Source organism: Anomaloglossus baeobatrachus, chromosome 5 (assembly GCF_048569485.1).
Source record: "Anomaloglossus baeobatrachus isolate aAnoBae1 chromosome 5, aAnoBae1.hap1, whole genome shotgun sequence".
Lineage (NCBI taxonomy): Eukaryota > Metazoa > Chordata > Amphibia > Anura > Aromobatidae > Anomaloglossus > Anomaloglossus baeobatrachus.
Genome location: NC_134357.1, coordinates 145278773 through 145295930, shown reverse-complemented (window position 1 = coordinate 145295930; position 17158 = coordinate 145278773). Strand labels below are relative to the sequence as shown.

General features: G+C 50.1%; 1 long non-coding RNA gene across 1 annotated transcript; it reads left to right on the top strand.

Moving 5' to 3' along the window:
- The first annotated feature begins 519 nt into the window (after window positions 1-519).
- LOC142309799 (uncharacterized) lies at window positions 520-16879 on the top strand. Its single transcript, XR_012753995.1, has 3 exons — window positions 520-554; window positions 1747-1919; window positions 16271-16879. It is a non-coding gene; the product is annotated as an uncharacterized LOC142309799 (long non-coding RNA).
- Window positions 16880-17158: the final 279 nt, after the last annotated feature.

The window sequence follows — 17158 nt, the reverse complement described above, 5'->3', positions numbered from 1 at the left end:
ACACTGTCCCTCGTTATATTGCCAACAAGCCCCCTTTTTCTGTCCAGCCGGGGACCCGCTGCTCGCACCCGGGCTCCCGGCACCCTCTCGAAAGGGCTGAGCCGGAGCCGTCATTAACCGCATCCACAAAGAAATATCTTTGTGGCCCCACTGAACACCAGGCCGCAGAGCCTTCCGTTGCCGGAACTGCTCGTCATATCTTAACCACCCTAATCCGCCGTATACTCTATACGCCTCCCCTATCGCGTCCATATAACCAAATAGGGTGGAACAATGCTCCGGCTCCTTTTCCCCGATCACACTGGCTAAGATCGCAAAGGCTGTGGAGCATTCCAGTATTTGACTGGGGCCCCCTGACTGCTGTGCCCCGTAATAAGGGGTTAATCTGGTCGTCCCATGTAATTTTCTGCCTCCTCCCAGTTTGTTGCAGCCAATAATTCTTCTCTCCTCCTCCTCCTGCTTCCCCCTTTATAAATCTCAATCCCTTCTTTTAACGGCCTCTCCCCACTCTGTGGGACCCGGAGGCAGCTGTCCCCGCTGTGCACCTGGAGAGAGTGAGTAGGCAGTCGCTCTAACCGCTGCCATCCCGGACTATCAGGAGGGATGGGGATGAATGGCTGTCATCCCAGATCTCTGGCCAGTGTCCCGTCCCTCCTGATGGCTAACCTCCTGTCCCTGCTCACAGCCATGCCAGCAGGAGGTCAGCGTGCCTGCCTGCATCTAAGGCCCAGTGGAGGCAGCGTGCACCTCCTCACTCACCCCCCTCCTCCCTCCCAGCCTTGATGGTCTGTCCCAGGCTGCTCCTCTGTCAGTAACAGAGAGCAGTAGCATCGCCCCCACCCTTTGTGCTATGCTCTAGTAACTGTACACTGAACCCGTGGTTGGACTGTGTGGACGCTCCATTCTGGCCCCGCCCACCATCACTGAGCGATTGCCACGCCCCCCTCTATACAGGGAGTGCATTGCTACTATTTTTAAGTACCTGCACCCACCTTGTATGAGCTTCTTCCCTGTGGATGAGCCTGGAGTGTATGGGCTCTTCCCAGGTGGTTAGTCCTAGAGTGTATGAGCTCCTTCCTGGTGGATAAGCCTGGAATGTATGGGCTCTTCCAAGGTGGTTAGTCCTGGAGTGTATGTGCTCCTTTCAGGTGGTGGATGTGGCTGGTTTGGTTGATGGACATGGGATATTTCCTCGTGTCCACTATAATAATTCCCACCCTCCTACCCCCATTATAGTGTATATGTAACAAATAAATAGAAGATTTACAAAAAAAAAAAAAAAGTTTATCCCCCTGGAAATATTGGGTTGCATGGAGCCCACACATTGTAGAATCTATCCCACCTATATCCCGCCCCACTATCAAACCCACCCTGCAGCGTTAGTTGCCTCTATAATGGGCGAGCGCAGCGCCTCATTCAGTGGGGTCCATGCTCTGCATCATAGTAAACACACGTGATGTGCATGTTCCCCTTCTCCGCAGCTATAAAACCGCTGCATTACTGCTTCTGCCCCCCACCCCATTATTAACCCCTAAACTGCATGTGCTGCCTCCTGCTGGCATGGCTCTTTCTTTAACCCCCCCCCCCTCTGCCCCCTCCTTGGTCCTTGAGCATGCGGGTGCTGGATCCCCGACATGGCCTGCTGCCATTACAGCTGTGGTACCCGCTCCGCACGGTGACGCTCCTCGGTATCAGTCACTGCTGGCCGGCCTGTAATAGCCGGAGCAGTTGTTTGCATTACCACAGGCCTTCAGGAAGGAGTCATCGCTCAAGACGTTTGCCACGGCGTTCACCTTCATTGTCTGAAGAATCCCTTAATCATTGGCAAGGCCCCACAGAAGGGCATGTTACAGGTCCTCCCGCCGACCCTCCAGCATCTGTCTGGGCCAGCCGGACTCTCCTGGTTCCTCCTGACAGCGGTGAGTACCCTTGGGTTCATTAGTCTTCCATGATCCCAGTTTATAATAATAGTAATAATAACAACTATAATGATGTCAGTAAAAAAAAAAAAAAAAGCTTTAGTTAACTAGATCCCCAGGAATTAAGTGTACACTAACGCCTGCTAGTAACCGCAGTATCCTAAAAGAACCCGCAGATGAAGAAAGGAAGGAGAAAAAAAAAAAAAAAAAAAAAAAAAAAGGCATTTCCAGTTCAGGGTTGCGCTATGACTAGTTATATAGCCTGTCGTACAGCGGTTTGGTGTGAGGGTTATAGCAGGTAGGCATCCACCAATTAAAGTGCAATGGATGAGAACATGGCGTCAAGTATTTGATCCCTGCGCGTTTCTCAGAGAGACGCTAATTTACCGGGTTGCCATTTGCTTTTGGGGGTTTGCCCATGATGCTTTACTTGTTCTCCCATACTGGGGTCTCTGGATCCATCCCCGCTCAGGGTCAGTTTGTGTTAGGACACCCCTCTGCTGCCCCCTATCGCCAGGTCACCTACCTAATTATTATTAACCATTCATTAGTAGATGATGTCGCGGCTATCTGCATCCATGTGTTCAGCCTTAACCATGGTGTTTCTAATAATGTCTTACAAGGGTTCATTGTTAACCCCGATATATCCGATAATGACATTTACACAAGTGTGTTTTTGTATGTGTATATATAGAAATATATATTATACTGTAGCTATCAGATTCCATCTCCTCTCTCAGGTTTACATCAGTAACATGCATCATCACACATCGGGTCCCAAACTGTCACCGTTTTTTCTGCATTTTTGGTTACTTTGCAGACTTTAATTTATGACACGTTCCTTCTTTGGGTTGTTTTATTCATGTTATTACATTCAGTCATTTTACTTCTTTTCTTTATGGTCATTAATTACGTGACGGGGTCTTTCCATCATACGCCACCGTGATGATTTAATGCTTCTCAACTTTATTAACCACGTTTGTCCCTTTTTGTTTGGTCCAGTGTTCCTTATTTGGAGCCGCACCCTTTGTGATGGGTATTTGTTCATTTCGGGTAGTGATTCCCTCAGCGGGTGGCATTTTCCCTCTGGTTTTTTTTTTTTTTTTCCTTTTCAGACTTGGCCTTTTGCCGTGATTACGACATAGCTCAATGGTAGTGTGCAGGTTACAGATAGAGCTCTGTGTTCAGTCCCATTGTGGACATTTTTACATTTCACCATCGTGGTATCCTATAAAAATATTGTATAATGCTACATCCTTTTATCCTATAATTGCCTTACTGCAGTCCCTGGGTTGGGATTTTATCTTTTCAATGTTGTCGGTTCTGTGCGTTGTGGTGTCTCGGGGTCTAGGGTTTGGATACTTCACCTAGAATTTCTGTGTTGTTCCCCATTGATACTACACTTGATACCACACCCGGACTTGTTTTTCGCTTTTGGTTGATAAACATGAGCGTTCCTATTCTTAAACCCCTTACCCTCCCCCGGTACATTGCCCGTTAGGTTATTGTTCTTTAGTGTTTGGTTTCCCCATACCCATACCTCCCAACCGTCCCGGATACAGCGGGACAGTCCCTCTTCTGAGCCTTTGATCCCGACTCCCGCCCGTGAGGCTGTTTGTCCCGGCTCCACCCACCCACTGTAGCCCCGCCTCGCTGTTTCTCCCTTCTACTATTCATTACAGAGCCGAGCGCGCACCTACTCCTGTGACTGCTGCTGAGGTATGAATCACCCCCTGCAGCAGAGCGACCCCCCTGCAGCAGAGCGACCCCCCCCCCTGCAGCAGAGCCCCCCCCCTGCACCAGAGCCGACCCCCCCCAGTCCCGGAGCCTGCGTTTGTCTGCAGCTGTTCTGACTCCCCGTGTGCGGCTTCTCACTGCTGCAGACACGCGGGGAGTCAGGAAGCTGAGGAGAAGACCGTGCAATCAGCACTTATCTCCTGCAGATAGCACTGGCCAGTAATAACCTATGCAGAGTGGCATCTGCAGGCTTCTATTACCGATCAGTGGTCTCCTGCCTGTGGAGCAGAGCTGCTGGGTCCTAGCTTCCCAACAGCTTCAGCTCTGCTTTATCCTGGCTCCCCTACCAGTTAAAGGGAACATGTCAGCAGAAATTTCACAATAAAAATAAAAGATTCCCCTCTGCAGCTCCTGGGCTGCTTCTAGAAAGGTTCCTGTTATTGTGCCCCCTTTGAGACCTACAAAAATACTTTATGAAGTCTTACCTTTTTGTATGCAAATGTGTTTTTATTAGTGATGAGCGAGCATGCTTGTCACTACTCGGTACTCGCACGAGTATCACTGTACTCGGGCTGCTCGGCGGGGACCGAGTAATCTCGCGATACTCGTGCTTTACTCGTGGTCTTCATTTCTGCATGTTGGCGCTCTTTTGAGAGCCAGCCCTCATGCAGGGATTGGCTGGCAGACCACTGCAATGCCACAGCCCTGTTAGTTGTGGAATTGCAGTGATTGGCCGGCCTGCACAGCGTCACCGAGCCTTTATATCGGCCGGCGCGCTGTGCTCTGCTCACAGCTATTCTGACAGTGAGTGTAGGGAGAGTGTCGCTGATTCAGGGAAAGCTTTGCGGCCCTTTATAGCTTTTTCAGTTGCAGGGCTGCAAACAGTGTGACCAAAAGTCCTTCTCAGGACTATTCTAGTTGTATACAGGCAGGCAGGGTATAGCCAGGTCGGAGTACAGTAGCAGAGTCCTTCTCAGGACTATTGTTGCTATATACAGGCAGGGTATAGCCAGGTCTGAATACAGGCTAGTGACCAAAAGAGTCCTTGTCAGGACTATTGTAGCAGTATACAGGCAGGCAGGCAGGCAGGGTAGTGGTGACCGTATACCAGCCTTCATATCTGGGGCTGGTGTACACAGTGTAAAACAGTCCAGATAGTGTCTGACTTGTCTGTACTGTAATTGTCGCTCCCCAAAAAAACCTGTTAGTAGGTTATTATTGCGTCCGTGCTTGGTTTTTAAAACCGCACGTGTGTGCCTGTTGGTGGCAGCGTACAGGTGCACTGGTGTGCGTTTACCAAACTATTATATAACGCACAAGTGTAGTGTATAATACACGTCAGTCAGCAGTGGCTGATAGTGTCAGAGTTCTTAATTTTTGCTCCTAAAACCTGTGTTAGGTTATTATTGCGTCCGTGCTTGGTTTTTAAAACCGCACGTGTGTGCCTGTTGGTGGCAGCGTACAGGTGCACTGGTGTGCGTTTACCAAACTATTATATAACGCACAAGTGTAGTGTATAATACACGTCAGTCAGCAGTGGCTGATAGTGTCAGAGTTCTTAATTTTTGCTCCTAAAACCTGTGTTAGGTTATTATTGCGTCCGTGCTTGGTTTTTAAAACCGCACGTGTGTGCCTGTTGGTGGCAGCGTACAGGTGCACTGGTGTGCGTTTACCAAACTATTATATAACGCACAAGTGTAGTGTATAATACACGTCAGTCAGCAGTGGCTGATAGTGTCAGAGTTCTTAATTTTTGCTCCTAAAACCTGTGTTAGGTTATTATTGCGTCCGTGCTTGGTTTTTAAAACCGCACGTGTGTGCCTGTTGGTGGCAGCGTACAGGTGCACTGGTGTGCGTTTACCAAACTATTATATAACGCACAAGTGTAGTGTATAATACACGTCAGTCAGCAGTGGCTGATAGTGTCAGAGTTCTTAATTTTTGCTCCTAAAACCTGTGTTAGGTTATTATTGCGTCCGTGCTTGGTTTTTAAAACCGCACGTGTGTGCCTGTTGGTGGCAGCGTACAGGTGCACTGGTGTGCAATTTCCAGAAACTTTGATATAACGCACAAGTAGTGAATATACACGTCAGTCAGCAGTGGCTGATAGTGTCAGAGTTCTTAATTTTTGCTCCTAAAACCTGTGTTAGGTTATTATTGCGTCCGTGCTTGGTTTTTAAAACCGCACGTGTGTGCCTGTTGGTGGCAGCGTACAGGTGCACTGGTGTGCAATTTCCAGAAACTTTGATATAACGCACAAGTAGTGAATATACACGTCAGTCAGCAGTGGCTGATAGTGTCAGAGTTCTTAATTTTTGCTCCTAAAACCTGTGTTAGGTTATTATTGCGTCCGTGCTTGGTTTTTAAAACCGCACGTGTGTGCCTGTTGGTGGCAGCGTACAGGTGCACTGGTGTGCGTTTACCAAACTATTATATAACGCACAAGTGTAGTGTATAATACACGTCAGTCAGCAGTGGCTGATAGTGTCAGAGTTCTTAATTTTTGCTCCTAAAACCTGTGTTAGGTTATTATTGCGTCCGTGCTTGGTTTTTAAAACCGCACGTGTGTGCCTGTTGGTGGCAGCGTACAGGTGCACTGGTGTGCGTTTACCAAACTATTATATAACGCACAAGTGTAGTGTATAATACACGTCAGTCAGCAGTGGCTGATAGTGTCAGAGTTCTTAATTTTTGCTCCTAAAACCTGTGTTAGGTTATTATTGCGTCCGTGCTTGGTTTTTAAAACCGCACGTGTGTGCCTGTTGGTGGCAGCGTACAGGTGCACTGGTGTGCGTTTACCAAACTATTATATAACGCACAAGTGTAGTGTATAATACACGTCAGTCAGCAGTGGCTGATAGTGTCAGAGTTCTTAATTTTTGCTCCTAAAACCTGTGTTAGGTTATTATTGCGTCCGTGCTTGGTTTTTAAAACCGCACGTGTGTGCCTGTTGGTGGCAGCGTACAGGTGCACTGGTGTGCGTTTACCAAACTATTATATAACGCACAAGTGTAGTGTATAATACACGTCAGTCAGCAGTGGCTGATAGTGTCAGAGTTCTTAATTTTTGCTCCTAAAACCTGTGTTAGGTTATTATTGCGTCCGTGCTTGGTTTTTAAAACCGCACGTGTGTGCCTGTTGGTGGCAGCGTACAGGTGCACTGGTGTGCGTTTACCAAACTATTATATAACGCACAAGTGTAGTGTATAATACACGTCAGTCAGCAGTGGCTGATAGTGTCAGAGTTCTTAATTTTTGCTCCTAAAACCTGTGTTAGGTTATTATTGCGTCCGTGCTTGGTTTTTAAAACCGCACGTGTGTGCCTGTTGGTGGCAGCGTACAGGTGCACTGGTGTGCGTTTACCAAACTATTATATAACGCACAAGTGTAGTGTATAATACACGTCAGTCAGCAGTGGCTGATAGTGTCAGAGTTCTTAATTTTTGCTCCTAAAACCTGTGTTAGGTTATTATTGCGTCCGTGCTTGGTTTTTAAAACCGCACGTGTGTGCCTGTTGGTGGCAGCGTACAGGTGCACTGGTGTGCGTTTACCAAACTATTATATAACGCACAAGTGTAGTGTATAATACACGTCAGTCAGCAGTGGCTGATAGTGTCAGAGTTCTTAATTTTTGCTCCTAAAACCTGTGTTAGGTTATTATTGCGTCCGTGCTTGGTTTTTAAAACCGCACGTGTGTGCCTGTTGGTGGCAGCGTACAGGTGCACTGGTGTGCAATTTCCAGAAACTTTGATATAACGCACAAGTAGTGAATATACACGTCAGCAGTGCACAGCATTGCAAAATGCGCAAGGGCATTGGCAAGGAACAAGGAAGTGGACGTGATGGTGGTGCAGGCAGAGGCCGAGGTCGTGGGCAAGCTCTAATTTCGCCACAACAAAGGGCCACATCTAGTCGCTCGCACGTCCTGTCCCAAATTCTTGGGGACCGCAGCAGTACACCGCTCTTGAACCAAGACCAGTGTCAACAGGTTGTTAGTTGGATAGCGGATAATGCTTCCAGTCAGATTGGCACCACCACAAACACTCTGTCTTCCACACGGTCAAGTGTCAGTAGCCGTGATACTGCACCGCACATTTCTGAACCTGATCCTCCTTCCTACCACCAGGCTGAGTACACGTCCTCCTCGGACATTAATGATCCCACACTTGGACACTCGGAAGAGCTGTTCACGTTTCCATTCACACATTCTGGCCTCTCGCCAGCTCATATTGAAGTGGGTCATGAGGAGATCGTCTGTACAGATAGCCAAATATTTGAGCAGCCACGTTCTCACGAAGTTGGCAACGTGTCTCAACAAGTGGTGGACGATGATGAGACACAATTGTCAGCAAGTCAGGAGGAGGAGCAGGGTGCGGAAGAGGAAGACGACGTGGTGGATGATCCAGTAACTGACCCAACCTGGCAGGAGGATATGCAGAGCGAGGACAGCAGTGCACAGGGGGAGGGAGGCGTAGCATCACAACAGGCAGTAAGAAGCAGGGTGGTGGTCCCAGGCAGAAGTCAGGCAACCGTTCCCCGTAACAACACGACGACACAAGGTGCCTGTACAAATGTTAGGTCTTCACGAGTCTGGCAGTTTTTTAAGTTGGATCCAGATGATTCAAAAAAGGCCATTTGCAACACCTGCCGTGCCAGCATCAGCAGGGGTACCAAAACTAGCAGCCTGACCACCACCAGCATGATCAGGCACATGTCAGCCAAGCACCCGACTTTGTGGGAAGTACAACAGAGTCGAGGAGCAGTGCTTGCTGATGTCACTGCTACGTCTTCGCTGGTTGTGCATGCGAGCCAATCCTCTGTCCATGCTGCCTGCGAACAAGCCTCCTCCACTCCTGCACCTGCAGTTGCCTACGCAGAAAGAACACCATCATCAAGCACGTCCTTGTCCCAGCGCAGCGTTCAGTTATCCATTCAGCAAACCTTTGAACGCAGGCGCAAATACACTGCCAACACCCCACATGCCACAGTTCTAAATGCTAACATTTCGCGACTGCTTGCGCTGGAAATGTTGCCTTTTAGGCTGGTGGAGACAGAAGCATTCCGTGACCTGATGGCGGCAGCTGTCCCACGTTACTCGGTCCCCAGCCGCCACTATTTCTCCCGGTGTGCCGTCCCCGCGTTGCATAACCACGTGTCACAAAACATCACACGTGCCCTGAACAACGCTGTTTCACCCAAAGTCCACCTAACCACAGACACGTGGACAAGTGCTTGTGGGCAAGGCCGCTACATCTCGTTGACGGCACACTGGGTTAATATTGTGGAAGCTGGGACCCAGTCTGAGCGAGGGACGGAACACGTCCTTCCCACACCAAGGTTTGCAGGCCCTACCTCAGTCAGTGTTTCACCCACACTCTACAGCTCCGGAATGTCATGCTCTTCAGCCTCCTCCTCCTCCTGCGCATCCTCATCCACTGTGCCCTCCACACCAGTCACAAGCTGGAAGCACTGCAGCACTGCCTCGGCGAAGCGGCAACAGGCTGTGCTGAAGCTAATCTGCATAGGTGACAAACCCCACAATGCAGAAGAGCTGTGGACAGCTCTGAAACAGCAGGCAGATCACTGGCTCACACCTCTGAACCTAAAGCCAGGAAAGGTCGTTTGTGACAATGGCCGGAACCTGGTGGCGGCTTTGAGGCGAGGCCAGCTGACACATGTTCCATGCGTGGCCCATGTGCTCAACCTCGTGGTTCAGCGGTTTATAAAGTCATACCCAGAGCTGTCTGATCTGCTGGTAAAAGTTCGCCGCCTGTCTGCACATTTTCGAAAGTCACCTACTGCTTCAGCCGGCCTTGCCGGCTTTCAGCGCCGTTTGCATCTTCCGGCTCACAGACTGGTGTGTGATGTCCCCACGCGTTGGAATTCAACTCTGCACATGTTGGTCAGGATATGTGAGCAGAAGAGGGCAGTTGTTGAGTACCTGCATCACCTAAGCCGTCGGGAAATGGGTCAAACTCCACACATAACACCTGAGGAGTGGAGATGGATGTCAGACCTATGTACCATCCTCCAAAACTTTGAGGACTCCACCAAGATGGTGAGTGGTGATGACGCCATTATTAGCGTCACCATACCGCTACTCTGCCTTCTAAAACGGTCCCTTTTGAAAAACAAACATGATGCATTGCAGGCGGAGCGCGATGAGTTGCAGCAAGAAACAGTAGTGGGTGTGGGTGATAACACACAGCCCAGCCTCGTCTCATCACAACGTGCAGTGGAGGACTATGACGAGGAGGAGGATGAAGACATGGAGCAACTCTCCGGCCAAATTGAGGATATGACATGCACACCAGTCATATCCTCGGTTCAGCGTGGCTGGCCAGAGGACAGGGTAGATGAGGAGGAGGAGGAGGAGGAGGAGGAGGAGGACAGCATGTTCAGTCATCTTGTTGGTCAGGCTACTGAAGTCCTGGCTGTTAAGAGTCTGGCGCACATGGCTGACTTTATGGTAAGCTGCCTGTCTCGTGACCCTCGCGTTAAGAACATCTTGGCCGACAATCATTACTGGTTGGTAACACTGTTAGACCCACGCTACAAGGAGAACTTTTTGTCTCTTATTCCCGTGGATGAGAGGTCAACCAAAATGCAGCAGTTTCGGAAGGCCATACTCACGGAAGTAGGCAAAGCATTCCCCTCACAAAACGCTAGCGGCATAGGTCAGGAATCAGTGGACAACCGAGGCGTACAGCCGAGAGAGGCACAAGTCCAATCCGCCAGAGGTAGGGGAACAGTCTTTAAGATGTGGGACAGTTTTCTCAGCCCCTCACGTACCACAGCCCCTGAGGTGCGGGGTAGTGCCACAAGAAATCCTAAGTTTGCCCAGATGCTGAAGGAGTACCTTGCAGATCGAACAACTGTACTCCGACATTCCTCTGTGCCTTACAATTATTGGGTATCCAAGCTGGACACGTGGCATGAATTGGCTCTCTACGCCTTGGAAGTCCTGGCCTGCCCTGCTGCTAGCGTTTTGTCAGAGCGTGTTTTTAGTGCCGCAGGTGGAATCATTACAGATAAACGCACCCGCCTGTCAACTGAAAATGCTGACAGGCTGACTCTGATAAAGATGAACAAGGGTTGGATTGGGCCAGACTTCACCACACCACCAGCAAATGAGAGCGGAATTTAAAGTTTGCCATGTACCTCCACTCACCCATGGGTACACTTCTCGACTTTGGATAATCGCTGGACTGCTCCTCCTTCTCCTCATGCGCCATCATGATGACCGTTACAATAGTTAGGTCTTTGTTTCAGGTATACCCCCAGTGGTAAATTTTTTCGCCCATTCTTTGCAGAATGGACATTACAACGACAGGAGACCCGCTCCTTTGCAATGGGAACAATGTTTTGAGGCCCTCATGCACGTCTCTACCCAGGGACAACGTGTAGCCTCCCAATTTTTGGCTGCCCTGGCAAAGGGCTATACTGAAATACACCCACTTCCTTAAAATGGACACTTAATGTTTTGAGGCCCTCATGCACGTCTCTACCCAGGGACAATGTGGAGCCTCCCAATTTTTGGCTGCCCTGGCAAAGGGCTATACTGAAATAGACCCACTTCCTTACAATGGGCACTTCAGGTTTAAAGGCCATCATGCACGTCTCTACCCAGGGACAATGTGGAGCCTCCCAATTTTTGGCTGCCCTGCCTAAGGGCTATACTATAATACACCCACTTCCTGACAATGGACACTTAATGTTTTGAGGCCCTCATGCACGTCTCTACCCAGGGACAATGTGGAGCCTCCCAATTTTTGGCTGCCCTGGCAAAGGGCTATACTGAAATAGACCCACTTCCTTACAATGGGCACTTCAGGTTTAAAGGCCATCATGCACGTCTCTACCCAGGGACAATGTGGAGCCTCCCAATTTTTGGCTGCCCTGCCTAAGGGCTATACTATAATACACCCACTTCCTTCCAATGGGCACTTCAGGTTTACAGGCCCTCATGCACGTCTGTATGCAGGGGCATTGGTGAACCTCACAATTTAGGACTGCCCTGGCAAAGGAAAATACTACAAAGACTCACTTCCTCAAAATGGGCACATTAGACTCAAGAGGCCTTCATGTACGTCTCTTCTCAGGGACATCGGAGTGCCACACAATGTTTTCACGTAAAATCTTTCATGTATTGATCTCAAAAAGTAACATACACCAGATCTATCTCACTATTGGGTATGTGCCCTTAACATTTCCGCCATGAAAAATCATTTTGGGGTCATTTTGGAAGGTTTTCTGGTGAGTCCGTAAAAATGGCGTAAAACGCGGACAAAATTGTTCACAGCTGTGACTTTTGAGTGATAAATGCTTCAAGGGGTCTTCCCCATGCTGTTGCCATGTCATTTGAGCACTCTTCTGAGACTTTTGTGACATTTTTAGGGTTTCTCCATGCTGCCGGGAGGTCATTTCACAAAAATACTCGGGTCTCCCATAGGATAACATTGGGCTCGTTGCTCGGGCCGAGTACACGAGTATCTTGGGAGGCTCGGCCCGAGCTTCGAGCACCCGAGCTTTTTAGTACTCGCTCATCACTAGTTTTTATGGTCACGGTTGCGGGCTGTCTGGCGTCCGTTATTCCCCCTCCTGCCGCTTTACGCAGTCCCCCATTGCTCATTTACATACACAAGGACGCCTTCCTCATGTAACTGTCCTCCCGAAGTTTTGCGCATGTGAACGCTTTTTCAGGTGATTGCGCAGGCACGAGATTATGGGCGGCGCTGTGATTGTCATCAGCAGTGTTATCCAAGTACCCGCCCATAATCTCGTGCCCGCACTTTTCCCTCTGACTCCACCGTTATGCGCAAGTGCTGGCCATATGAACCATGTTACCTATTACTGCTTGCACGAGATTATGGGCGGGTACTTGGATGACTTTGCTGATGACAATCACAGCGCCGCCCATAATCTCGCGCCCATGGTAATAGGTAACGTGGTTCATATGGCCAGTGCTTGCGCATAACGGTGGAGGCAGAGTGAGAAGCGCGGGTACAAGATTATGGGTGGGTACTTGGATAACGCTGCTGATGACAATCACAGCGCCGCCCATAATCTCGCGCCTGCGCAATCACCTCAAAAGCGTTCACACTTTGCACAGTGCTTACTCCCGCGAGAGTGGCACTGGGCATGCACAAAACTTCAGGAGGACAGTTACATGAGGAAGGCGTCCTCATGTATGGAAATGAGCAATGGGGGACGGCGTACAACGGCAGGAGGGGGAATAACGGACGCCAGGCAGCCCGCCCCCGTGACCATAAAAACAGATTTGCATACAAAAAGGTAAGACTTCATAAAGTATTTTTTTAGGTCTCAAAGGGGGCACAATAGCAACAGGAACCTTTCCAGAATTCATCCCAGGAGCTGCAGAGGGGAATCTTTTATTTTTTTTGCTAAATTTCTGGTGACAGTTTCCCTTTAAAGGGAACCTATCAGGTGCAATCTGCACTCAGAGCCAGGAGCAGTTCTGGGTGTATATTGCTAATCCCTCCCTAACTGTCCCTGTATACACTAGCATAGATAAAGGCATCTATAGAAAAAGTATTTTTAAAGAGCTTATATCTTATGCTAATTAGCGCGGGGACTAGTCCCAAGGGCGTTACTTCACTTGGCTAGTCGGCTCATATAGCGTGTTAGTACTCACACAGGGGCGTAATCACATGCTAACATGCTATGCGAGCCGACTAGCCAAGTGAAGTAACGCCCTTGTGACTAGTCCCCGCGCTCATTAGCATAAGATATAAGATCTTTAAAAATATTTGTTCTTGATCTCTTTATCTATGCTAGTGTATACAGGGACGGTTAGGCAGGGATTAGCAATATACACCCAGAACTGCTCCTGGCTCTGAGTGCATATTGCACCTGACAGGTTCACTTTAAAGGGAACCTGTCACCAGATTTGGGGCCTATAAGCTGCGGCCACCACCAGCGGGATCTTATGTACACATTCTAACATGCTGCATACCTCCCAACCGTCCCGGATACAGCGGGACTTTCACGCTTTACGTTGTTTGTCCCGTTGCCACGGGCGGGACGGCCGGCTCCCGGGCTCCGCCCACCCACTCTCTCTCCGCCTCCCTGCTTTTCCCTCCTACCATCCTAGTAGACGTGGCATAGAGAGGAGCGCTGCCTGTGCTGCTGCTGGTACAGTAAACTAATCTCCCCAGCGCTGATTTCCCTCCCTCCCCCCTCACCCCCGGCCGGAGCCTGTCTGTGCGGTCGGCCGGCCGCCTGTCTGTGCGGTCGGCCCGCCGCCTGTCTGTGCGGGCGCCCCCCTGCCGCCTGTCTGTGCGGGCGCCCCCCTGCCGCCTGTCTGTGCGGGCGCCCCCCTGCCGCCTGTCTGTGCGGGCGCCCCCCTGCCGCCTGTCTGTGCGGGCGCCCCCCTGCCGCCTGTCTGTGCGGGCGCCCCCCTGCCGCCTGTCTGTGCGGGCGCCCCCCTGCCGCCTGTCTGTGCGGGCGCCCCCCTGCCGCCTGTCTGTGCGGGCGCCCCCCTGCCGCCTGTCTGTGCGGGCGCCCCCCTGCCGCCTGTCTGTGCGGGCGCCCCCCTGCCGCCTGTCTGTGCGGGCGCCCCCCTGCCGCCTGTCTGTGCGGGCGCCCCCCTGCCGCCTGTCTGTGCGGGCGCCCCCCTGCCGCCTGTCTGTGCGGGCGCCCCCCTGCCGCCTGTCTGTGCGGGCGCCCCCCTGCCGCCTGTCTGTGCGGGCGCCCCCCTGCCGCCTGTCTGTGCGGGCGCCCCCCGCCGCCTGTCTGTGCGGGCGGCCCGCCGCCTGTCTGTGCGGGCGGCCCGCCGCCTCATTGTGCGGGCGGCCGGCCGCCTCTCTCTGCGGGCGGCTGGCCGCCTCTCTGTGCGGGCGGCCCGCCGCCTGTCTGTGAAGGCGGCCGGCCGCCTGTCTGTGCGGGCGCCCCCCGCCGCCTGTCTGTGCGGGCGGCCCGCCGCCTCATTGTGCGGGCGGCCGGCCGCCTCTCTCTGCGGGCGGCTGGCCGCCTCTCTGTGCGGGCGGCCCGCCGCCTGTCTGTGAAGGCGGCCGGCCGCCTGTCTGTGAAGGCGACCGGCCGCCTCACTGTGGCTGCCTGCGTGTCCGTGCTGGAGGCCCGCCGGCTGCCTGCGTGTCCGTGCTGGAGGCCCGCCGGCTGCCTGCGTGTCCGTGCTGGAGGCCCGCCGGCTGCCTGCGTGTCCGTGCTGGAGGCCCGCCGGCTGCCTGCGTGTCCGTGCTGGAGGCCCGCCGGCTGCCTGCGTGTCCGTGCTGGAGGCCCGCCGGCTGCCTGCGTGTCCGTGCTGGAGGCCCGCCGGCTGCCTGCGTGTTTGTGCTGAATGGGTGTGGATGGGGAGTGGATATGGGCGTGACTGTGAAATGGGTGTGGTTAGGGGGCGTGACTTAAAAATTTAAAAGTTGGGAGGTATGCCCATACCCGTGAAGTATCGTTGCTTAAGCCCCTCCTTGCTTTCATTATACTCTGAAAGTTTTGCCCTAATGCCCGAGTGGAGAGGATCCATTTCCATCAGGATGCGCTCGATTTATTGATGCTGGTGAAGTCCTTGGTGGCTCCACAACATGGTGAGCTTACGGTAAAACATGATGTGAGTGATATTCGTTTTCGATCACCGTTTCTTCATATGTTTACTATTAAGTGTTTTTCTTTTTTCACACCATCGAGCCTTTAGGTATTGGTTCTTGCGTTCCTTGTTTTCTATCCTTGGACCAATTTTCCCCTGTCCCTAGTTTCTACTGACCTTTCTTTTGCAATCAATGTTTCTCCATACATTCACTGTTAAGTGATTGCTTCCAAAAGTAGTAAGAACTAATAATAAAAAAAAAAAAAAGTCCAAATGAGCGTAATCTAGGTTTCCAATAGTTTTATTTATTTTCGCCAGTCCATGTAATGGTTGGCAGCTGTTTTTTTTACGCATATATACATATATAGTGTTTTTCAGTATTTCCTTATTGTATAGGTGATGGAATTATTAAGATGAAATCAGACATTGCCAAAGGTTCTCTCTACAGGATATCCTCAATCATGTACAGGTGCCTTGAAATGACTTCTAGACTGATCTTACTGTATTGTCTATTTCAGTTATACAATTTCATTTATGTCAAAAAAAAAAAAAAAAGTACTTTCTTGCATTACTAAAGGCTGTGATTTAATTGCGAAGGATATACTGTATTGGGTAGTCCTGCACATTTGCACACCAGATACGACGCAGGGTGCTGACTATACATCAATTTCAACAAAAATTAGGAAATAAGGCCATCATGAGAAAAAGAAATAAAAATGATTGGAATGGTCAAACTAAAAAAAAAAAAAATATAATAATTAGCTCTTAAAAATAGGTAGGTGCTACTTCTGGTAGGTGTGGTTAAGCGCCTTTACGCTGCTTTTGCATACTGGGAGATTTGCAGTGTCCCGATCATGGGAGGAGAAGTGGAATAATACAATTTTGTTCCCCAGAACAAGTCCTGGTGATCTTTGTTATGATACCGTAGGTTTTGCAGTTGGTCTTTTCAATTCAGATTCCAAGGTCAAATCACAGAGCCTTTATGTACTGATTGTTTCCTCAGGTATATTAGACCAGTTTATTGCTTTGGTAACAATTTTCTCTTTTTCAGATGGTGTCAGATCCGTGCTATGGATTTTTTGGCTGCTCACCATGAGCAGCCCGGAGAATGGAGAGCTATGCAGGTGGAAGTGGACGTTCATTGGAGAGGCATCAGAGACCGGTTTTGGCAGTAACGATCTGCCAATAGAGTTATGATCTTACTGGACGCATTTTTACATGTTACTTTTTGGGATGATCTCTGCCTCTTCCTCATAGATTCTCACTATGATGAGTTCCAGGTTGATTTAGGAGCTAATACTGGTTTAATCAGGTCATTCCTCGTGATCTTTGTATTGATTTAGTCAAAGGTCATTCATCGCGTGGTATGACAGGGCGGCTATTGATGGGTACACTTCATGCTGGAGTGCCACGTTTTATTTGAGGTGTACGATTCAGAGCTTCTGTTTCTCACTGGTATACGTTTAACATGACTTAGGGTTGATATTTCTTTGGTTTGCAGGTTGGTATTTAGCATGCCTTAGTTTCTGGGTGGGGGTCGGAGCACAGTTTGCCACTTTGCTCCTCCTTGGCGGTCAATTCAACAACGTTGGTGGTTTTTTGGTACAAAAGTTACCCCCGCCGGGAGTCCGGCTGCGGCACAACGCTTTGTACTGGTTTACTGTGATTTAATTCAATGGTTTTAGTTTGATATTTTGGGCTGTGACCGACCACCATCCACTAAAAGATGAGATTTGATTATTAAATCTCCATAATAAAGAGTTCTGATTTTATATACCTGAGTCTGATTCTTCATTACATGGGACGATTGGTTGTGGGTTTGTTGGGGTCTCAGCAGTCCTGTAGACAGTTAGTAAACGTCCTCGGGATCAACCTATACCTCCGTTTTTCTTCGTCCTCTTTCTCCTTTTTTGAATCACTGGGCTTCACCTTATCCAAA